The 8,283-nt window shown below is 40.0% G+C and overlaps 2 long non-coding RNA genes across 2 annotated transcripts in view; both read right to left on the bottom strand.

Annotated features, from left to right (window-relative positions):
- LOC307216339 overlaps window positions 1–8,283 on the bottom strand; it is a 265,091-nt gene that overhangs the window by 156,772 nt on the left and 100,036 nt on the right. The window lies entirely within an intron of this gene.
- LOC307216361 lies at window positions 6,184–6,510 on the bottom strand. Its single transcript, XR_013839062.1, has 2 exons — window positions 6,407–6,510; window positions 6,184–6,248 (listed from the first exon to the last, which is right to left on the bottom strand). It is a non-coding gene; the product is annotated as an uncharacterized lncRNA (long non-coding RNA).

The following is an 8,283-nucleotide window of genomic DNA, read 5'->3' as shown; positions in this document are numbered from 1 at the left end:
AATGGCTGCAAAGTGGAGCCTTAACCTCTGGGAAAGGCTTGATCACTAAAGAGGTCCTGGGGAGAGCACAAGGGTACTGTGCCCCCCAAAGAAGCCCAAAAGGAAAGTTTGGGTGCGGAGCTTCAGAAGCTGTTTTGCAGATTCTCCCGTCCCGTCCCATCCCGTCCACACACACACACACACACACACACCCCGCGTGAAAAGACAAAGAGGGAGAAGAGACGGGATTGAGCGGCAGAAGCAGAAGAAGCAGACTTCAGCCTCAAGCGAGAAGCCATGAACTTTGGCCAGGACACGGCAACCTTTTCTGACAAATTTAAAGCCACATTGGATAAACTAAATTTTAGACAGTTGGAAAAGAGAAAATTTGCGTAGAGATGGGGTGAAAAAACAGATACCTGCTCCTTTCTTGCGATACATACTTTGCATGGAAACAGTTCATAAATGTGAAATAATTTGAGGACGACACACTGCTAATATAAAAAAGGTGAAATTTGGATAAATTAGGCTTAGATAATGAATGTAGATATTTTAAATTGCGTTGGATTAAAACTGAAAGTAAATCTGCTCTCTGGTAAACAGGAAATGGTCTTTGTTCTAAATGGGATGTATATTTCTTTAATAGCGAAAACCACCCAGGTATTTATTTTGTTTAAAACTTTCAGAAGGGACTGACTGGAATGTCACATACTGAAAGTCTTAAGAGTTTCAACCGTGGCAAGTTCAAAACATATACTGAATTGGATTTGTAGAGAGAGACAGCTATTAGCGGGTGAGAGTTGGATACAAATATATCCCCTTTTGACTTTAGTTACAATAAAATTGATGGTTATATACTTTACATGCTTTATATCTGTTGTGGATCAGGCAGAGAAAAAACTGAAGAAATCAAAGTGTGTGTTTATTTTGGGGAGTGAAGATCACTCTGTATTGTTGTCAGACATTTGGGATTAGGCTGAATAGAGTTGACGATTTTTTTGAACCTCTTATTTACCTCCTTAAATTTTGGATTACAAATTTGGCCTCTGCTTTAGACTATATTTCGGAAAGGCGGTGCCAGAGCTTTGACAGCATCCCAGAGCCCCTGCGAGTAGACTATATTTTGGGATCATAAATTTGAGGTGTACTTGGTGTGCACTTCTCTCACCGTTTTTGAGGTTGCTTATGGTTTATCCTCCTCCTGTCCCTGACCTTGGAGTCAGGGACTCAGTTGCAGAGTTGGCTGAGAAGAGTGTTTTGTTGTGAAACCTGATTGCCTCAGCAGTGGACAGTGTGTGAAAGCCTAAGCAGGATTCTAAACAAGGAGGGAGAACAGGGAGGGAGGTGAGAAAGGAGTAGAAGTGACACCTGGAGTCGAGGGAGGCAAATTGCAACAGAAGTTTTAACTGGGGAAATAAGAGTGAGGAAAGTAAAAATAAATTTAAAGGAAGAGGAAAAATAAAGCAAATATGGCAACAAAGACCAGGACAAGGGAAGAGAGGGCCTGTCCAAGACCCAGAAACCAAAATTGACCTTGCAGAATTAATTACAGATATGAGAAATAACATAACAGAACATATTAAAAATCTGAAAGAATAAATGGATAGGATGGGGGCAAAACTGAATGTAATACAAAGTCAGTGGAAGGGCTGGCAGGACAAATTAAAGAGCTCTCAACTAAAACAATTGATGAAGAGATAAGGGGAAAATAATAATGGAATTGGCAGCTTGGATGGAGGTGGAGAAAGAAGAGTTGGAGAAATATGTAAATGGGATCTTCAGGATAAAATTAAGATTTGCTAAAGTGGAAAAAATAGCCGGGGACTCTTTAGTGATCCTAAACTCCCAGATAATTACAGGATTCTACAATCAAATTATGAGATGAAGTGATTCATAGACAACCAAAGAGTGATAATTTTGAAAGAAATTCCAGCACGACTATTGAGGAAAAGGAATAACTATAAGTTCCTGAAGGGTGCATTTAAAAAATAAAAAATTCTGCTATAAATGGGAATATCCAGAAGGTATTTCATTTACATACAGTGGGGAAAAACAAAGATTAAGACATTGAAGTGTATGTGTGTGTGTGTGGGGGGTAAATATAGACCAATTTTCCTGCTAAATAACAATTACAGTGGAACCTTGGGTTGCGAACATGATCTGTGTGGGAGGCACGTTGGCAACCCACAGTGCTGCATCTGCACACGCATGTGACGCGATTGGGCACTTCTGCGCATGCGCAAAGCATGATTTAGCGCTTCTGCACATGTGCGAGCGTCGAAACCCAGAAGTAACCCGTTCCGGTACTTCTGGGTTTGGCGCATCCATAACCTGAAAACGCGCAACCCGCAGCGATCGCAACCCAAGGTATGACTGTATAAGCTTTTTTTCCAGGATAATGGTGGAATATTTAAAACTTATTTTAAAGGAGGTATGGATAATGCAGAAGATTATTGTAATTTCGAGGAGATAGTGATCCGACATGGTCAACGCTTCCTGTCTATCTCTTACCAACTTTGGTTATCTATGTTTTATTACCTTCTCTATGCATTGTAAAAAGGTCTTTGACGTGTTTCCTGTTGGTGAATAGTATTGGTCAGTAAAAGCCTTTGAGCTATGGTCTGGCTTTTTGTTCTTGATGTACTGACATAACAGGACACAACAACCATAAAATATCTTAGTTTTGGGGCATCACAGTCAGAAGTTTGTCATAGACTGTTGGCCACAGTGCTGTGCATCAAAGGCTACCTGGAGGTCACTTCGCCACTTCTTCAGGGCTTCTCGGTGGCAGATTGAAGTGCTGGTTGAGAATGTATATTTTGCTTGCTGTTTGGAATAAAACCTGTAATCTTCTCACTCACTTGCATTTGTATTGCTTCTGAATCTAATTTTAAAAGAACCATCTTGCTTTTGGCAAGTCAACAGATTTGATACATTCTGATCAGGCTCAGTTTTTACCAGACAGACAGATGAAAGACAATACAAGAAATATATTGGATATAATAGAATATTTGGAGATGAGGAATGACATTTGACAACGTCTCCTGGATGTATATTAATTGAAATGATGGACTTTGGACAGACCTATATGAATGGAATAGACGCAATGTATTCAGAACAACAAGCGATGTTGATAGTGAATAATGTTATAACTGAAAAATGTAAAATAACTAAGGTAATGAGACAGGGGACAACCTTTAGAAGAAACCGAAATAATTCTCATATAACATACAGATCCTAAAGCATACCCCACAATACAGTACTTAATTTCATTGTTCTGTATGGGACAATGACAATAAAGATTATCGTATCGTATCATATCGTAATGGAAACATAAAGACACACCAGCATATTAAGAGAGATCAGAAAGAATTTGTTGATACGCCGCCATGAACTTCAACTTTGAAATGAGGCCCAGAGCCTTAACAAGACTACGTCGAATGAAGGAGGGATCAAAGAAAGAGGACTGCACTTCAAAATAATTGGACAGAGAATAATATGGAATAAAAATGCCTCCTGAGTATTAATAATATAAGGAACTGTTTAAAAAGAGTGAGTCACAGAAATAGTGACTGATTGCTCTGAGAAGATGAGGACGGTTAAAATCAGAGTTATGAAAATGGAAAATAGCGAAAAACGCAGAGACTTTAATGAGGACAATATCTCTAGCCACCTGGAACATGGGAAATCCTCCTTTGATTTTTTTTTTTAATTGAAGTATATAAACTAATACACACTGGGGCAGATAAAATCTTAATTTCACATGCTGTATATGCTCATGGGGTCTGTACTGGCAGTGATGGACCAGGAATGAGATCATGGGGTCAGAGTAGAGAGCTTGATAAAGATGTTGTGGCTGCTGTGAAAAAGGTGGATTACATGCTGGGGATTATTAGCAAAGGGGCTGTAGATAAAGCTCCCAATCCAATCCAAAATGAGACAACAAGGCATTGAGGTGTTAGACCAGTGCTTGGAGGCAGTGACAGGCTGGATGTGGATCAAGCTTTTAAAACTAAATTCTGAAAGAACAGAGATGTTATGTGTTTCAATTTCTCCAGTCTAGAAAGTACAAAAATGAAGTACCATTCCTACCATATAGGCGAAAAGTGAAACGGGCAACCTGTAAGGTGGATTTTGAGGTGGTGAGGATAAGCCCCTCGCAGCTTTAATTATAACTATACAGTATGTGCAAAATCCATAATTAGGAAGATCCTAAGCAGGGAAGTTCCTGTTGCCTTTTGAATCTCAAGAGTGCTGCTGTCTTCTGCTTTAGTTTGGATACATTTCCGGAACGAGTTACCACTTTAAGCAAGTTGATGCAGTCTGATGCCACAGGATGGAGCTGTGGCCCTTATGAGTGACACTTTGTAACTCGTTTATTACATCTTTAGCTGGGTGATGCTGTTCTTGCAACATAAAGAGAACATGAAAGAAACCATCCCTCCTTTTAAGTGTCTTAAAACAAGATTCCCAATATTTAGCCTGCCCTGCAATGCTGCTTCCTTTGCAGCAATCATTTTGTTTGCTTAAGGAAAATACCTTGTGGGTTCCTATGTGAAGATGCAGAAACATACATTTACAGTGGTACCTTGGTTTTCAAACGCCATGGTACTCAAACAACTTGGAACCCAAGCACTGCAAACTAGAAGTAATTGTTCCAGTTTGTGAACTTTTTTCAGAAGCCGAACATGCTCCTTTTTGAGTGTCACACTTCCGATTTGAGTGTTACACCAAGGTCTGTCTGTTTTTGCTATCTATTCTGCTTTCTTTCTTTTTTGCAGCTCTTTTTTGTTTTGTTTTTGTGACTGCGTGGAACTCAGTTCAGCTACTGATTGATTGTGTCACTGCAGTACATTGTTTATTGCTTTCATTTTCTGGATCAATGGTCTTGTTAGATAGTAAAATTCATGTTAAATTGCTGTTTTGCGAGTTGTTTTTAAAAGTCTGGAATCAGTTAATCCATTTTGCATTACTTTCTATGGGAAAGTGAGCCTCGGTTTTAGAATGCTTTGGTTTTGGAACGGACTTCTGGAATGGATTAAGTTTGAGAACCAAGGTACCACTGTACCAGACATAGTAGCTGCCTCCAGTACTGCAAGCATTTTTCATAGGAAGTCTTTTAAAAAGCAAGTTTTAAGCCTTCGAACTCATTCAGGCCTGCGGGCATAGTGTAATCATTTAGGGTACACTTGATAGGTGACAGCTGAGCATATGAAGCCTAGGAAGATTCATTTGAGAAACACTGAGATAGCATGGTTCCCCACCTCCCCAGGCAGAACTTTCATATGTGGCGGCTCCTTCGCATGTTATGCTTGGCATGGCAGTCTCTTCACCCATCCCTCAACAGGACCACATTTGCACCATTTGCTTCCAATTTGACACAGCTAGGCACTAGAGTGCCCATATGCCTTACTTTCTAGAGAACACTCCTCTGTTTGAAAAACTGCCTGGGCCAAGTCCAGTTTAAAGAATAAGAAAAAAACAGCAGGAGTCTTGGCATCATGCCCCATCAATGCATAGCACGTGGACAGGAGAATGAGCTGTCTTCCCCACTATGGTGACATAGATTTCATTTAGATTAAGAACAGAGGTAGAGCCTGCTGGATCAGGCCAGGGGCTTATCTGAGTCAAGTACCATCTTTTTACAGTGGGCAACCAAATGCCGATAGGAAACCTCAAAGAAGGATGTCAGCACAACAGCAATCTCCAGCGCTCAATAAGTAATATAATTATATAGGTGCACCAATAGCACTAAATATAGTAATTATTTCAAGATTTTCATGTATACACAGAGGCAAGTACTTGCAAACTTGAATTCTCTTTGGATCTTCTTTTGGTGATGAGTAAATGGCCACTTGTTGCTTGCTTCCCATAAGCATTCTGCAGTCAGTTAAAAAATGGCCAGTTTTGGAATGCTATAACTAGAGTTAAAGGGTCAGTATCACCACAAACTCCTGTCTAACGAGCTGTAGCTGCTTCTTCAGTCTTCTCCTCTTGCTGTTTGTTTTTTTAAAAAATAAAAATTAACATTGTCCCAAAATATAGAGCTGTAGGACTTCTGGTGCGATTGCCATGACCTTTGACACTTCCCCCCCCCCAGTTGTGCAATTTATCAGGGATAATATGGGGGTAATTATCCCTGGTGACACCCCCCAGGTAAGGGGGGGATTTCTCACCCGCGGGTCGTCCAATATCTGCCGCTCACTACTTTTATTAAGAGTCCTTTTGGTTTAAAGTGATGGTCCATCTAGTCTAGTATTATGTTTCCACTGTGGGTAAGCCAGATGCTTCTGGTGACTTTACAATTGGGAAATGAAGGAATCAGTTCTCTTCCTCCCTCCCCCTCCCTCCCCCCACAAGATCTAGGCTTTCAAAGGATCTGGTTTCTAAGTATGAATATTCCAATTTCATTAACATGACTACTAACTCTGTGAAGTTGTTGAACATCATTTTCACAATAATCTCTGTGTTAGAGATACAGGATGCAAACTGTAGCGCTGATTGATCCACTACCAACCACATAATCTGCTCTGGATGGCTGTGTTAGGTTTCTGTTATGCCACTGTGCAGTTCTTGGAGTGACAAGACTTTATTGACATTCCAGACTGTTGGAAGTCTCACGGGAGACAGATGTTGAGGTTACTGGTTTCCTGTTTCTTTGTGTTCAGTTTGTTTTCTGTCTCTCACAGAAAGCAGATGCATATTCTTTTCTGTCCTACGTAGTTAGAAATAAAGTAGCAATGTAGCACATATTTCTGGCTCGTTCTGCTGCTGTCTGATACTCTGCATGTATGGAGAGTGTGCCTGGAGTCTCATTCAAAGGCTTAGGTCATTAATCACCATTGGAGGAGAGCCTGGATGGGTTCCGAAAATACAGTTGAAGGAGTAGCCATTACAGCTCGGTCGTACGGAAGCTCCAACAGGCTGGAGGGCCTTCCAGATTGGGGGGGGGGGGGAGAGAGAGAACAAATGCTTTGGGAGAATCTGCCTTTAACTACAGTTTTAGGTTTTACATAATCATTTAAATTATATCACTAGTAGCTAATTGATTTGAATATGTTGTCTGATCATCTGTGGCCAAATAGCATGGTGTGTGATTCCAGATACGTTGGTATTTCTGTTTGTTCTGAAAGGCATAAAACACAAGTAAAAACCATTCAAGGTCAGCACAGAGATCTTGAGCTTCCTATCCTTCCTTCAGTCTGTCAGATGGAGTGAATGAAGTATTATTATTAAGTAGAAACATGAAGAGTTGTAGCCAACACTGCAGAAACTGAGTTCCACTCATGCAAAAGGTCTTCCCTTGACTTACCTATTCCCACCAAATCAGTTCCAGGTGGTCCTGCAACACACTGGAGCAGCTTTTGAGGGTGCACAAGAAGCTGCAGGGGGGAAGAAGAGTACATGGAATGCCATTTTGCAAGTAGAGGTCTGTTGCATGAGTGGAACAGCAATGTTGGATGCAAACTAAAGCCTTCCTAATGTTTCTTTGGGGTGTTGCTATTTCCTTCTAATTGGCACCCTGTCATGTAACTACATAACTGGCTGTTGAAAGGTGGTTGTTGCTGCTATAATGATAGCCACATCCCAAGTTTTCAAAGGGCCTAAAAAGTGAGCTAAAAAGTGAGCTAAAAAGTGTTGCCTAAACCATTTGTGCTTCAATAACCTTTCGTGCCTTTGTCTCAGATGGTGTTCTTGGAGCATAATTACAGTTGCAGGAAAACATTTTATATGACTTGCCATGAGGGGTGTGCAATTCTAATGTGCATGTTTTAAAAAACATTTATAGAGAACTACGGTAGAAATCATAACAAGAGTCTATATCATGACAGAGGTTAAATTGGAATATGGAAGGAAATCCACTTAATAGTCTGTTTTCCATTAGTTCCCTACTCACTACCCAGTCCCCATACATTAAAATAGCAAATCTTGACACAGCCATCAGTATATAAATTCGGACTCTTCCCATAACCTCATAAATAAATGTTCAGATATTCAAACTGGCTCTCTGAACCAATCTCTGATTAAAAACAACAACATTTTGAAGAACCCTCTCTCTCCCTTAGAACATCAGAACATAAGCAATGGAAGCAAATCTGCAAAATTCCAAAGAGAAAAATGAAACAGGAATGGGATCACCTCAATCAGCAATAGGAATTTAAACCGGAAAGGAAGAAAAGGAGGAGAAAGAAACAAATAATAACAAACTACATAAAAAAGAAAAATATTACATAGATAATTATCTTAACCACTCATATCTGTTTAACAATATAGCTAAATTATATCTAATCTTATTCCCCAAAT

The sequence above is a fragment of the Podarcis cretensis genome, assembly GCF_951804945.1.
Source record: "Podarcis cretensis genome assembly, chromosome: 5".
In the NCBI taxonomy this organism is placed as follows: domain Eukaryota; kingdom Metazoa; phylum Chordata; class Lepidosauria; order Squamata; family Lacertidae; genus Podarcis; species Podarcis cretensis.
Note: the sequence above shows the minus strand (reverse complement) of the source record. Positions and strands in the feature narration are given on the sequence as shown.